Here is a 2560-nt window from a genome sequence, read left to right as displayed (position 1 = left end):
TGACTTGTGTTTCATTGACTATGCAAAGGCATTTGACTGTGTGAACCATACTAAACTGTAGGTAACTTTGAGGAAAATGGGAATTCCAAAACACTGTGCTCATTCAGAACTTCATACATGTACATGGATCCAGAGGCAGTTATGCAAACAGAACAAGGGCATACTGCACGGTTTAAAATTAAGAAAAGTGTGCATCGGGGTTGCATCCTCTCACCATACTTGTTCAATCTGTATGCTGAGCAAATCATCAGAGAAGCTGGATTCTTTGGAGAAGAGTGTGGCATCAGGATTGGAGGAAGGCTTATTAACAGCCTGCGGTATGCAGATGACACAACTTGGTTGCTGAATGTGAGGAGAAATAGAAGCATACAGATTACTGATGAAGATCAAGGACTGTAGCCGACAGTATGGATCAAAACTCAATGTAAGGAAGACCCCAATCCTCGCAACTGGACCAATAGGAGAATGGAGAAAAAGTTGAAGTTGTCAAGAACTTCGTCTTTTTTGTGTGAATTAATAGTTTCTTTTAAAAAAATCATTTTATTGGGGGCTCCTACAACTCTTATCACAATCCATCCATCCATCCATTGTGTCAAACACATTTGTACATTGATTGCCCTTATCATTCTTGATTGGATCCACAATCAATATTCATGGAAGCAGCAGTCAAGAGATCAAAAGATGTATTACATTAAGACAATGTGCTGCACAAGACTTCTTTAGAGGACTGAAGAACAAGGATGGTACTTTGAGGACTAAGGTGCACCTGACCCAAGCCATGGTATTCTCCATTGCTTCATATGCACGTGACAGTTGGGCATTGAATAAGAAAGACTGCAGGAGATTCAATGCATCTGTATTCGGGTGCTGGGGAAGATCATTGAAAGTACCGTGGACTGCTAGAAAGACAGACCCATCTGCATTGGAAGAAGTAAGGCCAGAGTGCTCCTTAGAGGCAAGGATGGCAAGGCTTTGCTTACATACTGTGGGCATGTTGTCCGGAGAGACCAGTCCCTGGAGAAGGACATCACGCTTGGTGAAGAAGAGAAAGACCTTCAACGAGATGGATGGGCACCATGGCGGCATCAATGGGCGCAGGCATAGGGACGATTGTGAGGCTGGCGCAGGACCAGGCAGTGTTTCGTTCTGTTGTGCACGGGGTCGCTAGGGGTCGGAGCTGACTTGATGGCACTTAACAACAACAGCAACAAGAAACCAAAGATAATTCATAATTTCCAGGGGTAGAAGGTTTTTGCCTGGAAGCAGGACTTTACATTCATGGGGATGGAAGATGTTAGGGAAAGTTTTGGACAGAGGCTGCACAAACAGAAGGTAAAGAATGTCATTGACTTGTAAATGTAGTCATGGTTGCAATGGCAAGTGTTTCCGTGTGTATATTTTCACCACAGCAAATATATACATATATATATTTTAAAACACATCATACTACATGTGCTTTAAAACCTCTAATAGGAGGTTCTCTGAAAAATGTTGATCTCTTAAAGAGTCACCACCTCTTCTTCCTTGCTGTCCCCTTCCTGCCTGGAATGTAAACTTGAGTCTGGAGGTACAGTGGCCATAATGCAACCATGAGGTCACAATGAGGCAAGTGTGAGACAGATAAGTCTCATGCTCAGGAGAATGGAGCAGAAAGACAGAAGGGGCCTGGGCCCCTGGGGATGTGTGGAGCAGCAGTACTAGCCTGGAGTGCCTATCTCCAGGCGGATTCGTTAGGAAGATCCTAGATCCCCGTTGATACGGTCACTGGTTTTCTGCTACATACAGCAGAGCCCGATCCCTAACTGATAGTCCTTCCAAACAGTCTCTCTGGATCTACCCAAGCTCCTACCATACATGACAGCACCGGTGCCCACCCAAGGTCACTGGGTATTATAAGGCTTTATCAGGTTTGCCAATTTTCTGTGATAAATTCTCTCTTGGTTAACCTCGCGGAGCGAGATTGAGAATGTTACATGTTGCATCGACACGTGTGCTTAGTTCATGAGAACTACCTGTTTATGTGTGTTGCCCGTGCCGATTGGAGGGGGTTAGCCAAAAGGATTCACAGGGGGCATTGGCATCATAAAGGGTCTGAGGGTTCCCTCAGGGTCACACCTGCAGGTTAACTTGAGCGCAGAAACCTCATAATTGATTTGACCGAAGAACATGGTTTTATTTTAAAATGCCCACTTCTGATAGAACCCAAAGTCAAATGCACTGCCATCAAGCCAGGGCTGACTTATAGTGACCATGTAGGACAGGGTAGAACTGCCACCTGTGGGTCTCTGGGACTGTAACTTTCCAGGAGTAGAGAGCTTCATCTGTCTTCCCAAGAGCGGCTGGTGGTTTCAAACGGCTGACCTTGCGGTTAGCAGACCAATTAGGACAGAGCTTTCTAATGGGCATTCCAAGAATGAGCATAGAGGTGCAATGAACTGTTCAACCACTCGAAATGTCCTATTACCACCGAAGCTCGGTCCAAACACTGTCACACAGTCTCCAGGTAAACCTCCTCAATTTGGTCATCATTATTTTGGTGGCTAAGATGTTAGGCAAGCCA

Source organism: Echinops telfairi, unplaced genomic scaffold (genome assembly GCF_000313985.2).
Source record: "Echinops telfairi isolate 266 unplaced genomic scaffold, ASM31398v2 ScPeMD7_7457;HRSCAF=8495, whole genome shotgun sequence".
NCBI classification, from domain to species: domain Eukaryota; kingdom Metazoa; phylum Chordata; class Mammalia; order Afrosoricida; family Tenrecidae; genus Echinops; species Echinops telfairi.
Note: the sequence above shows the minus strand (reverse complement) of the source record.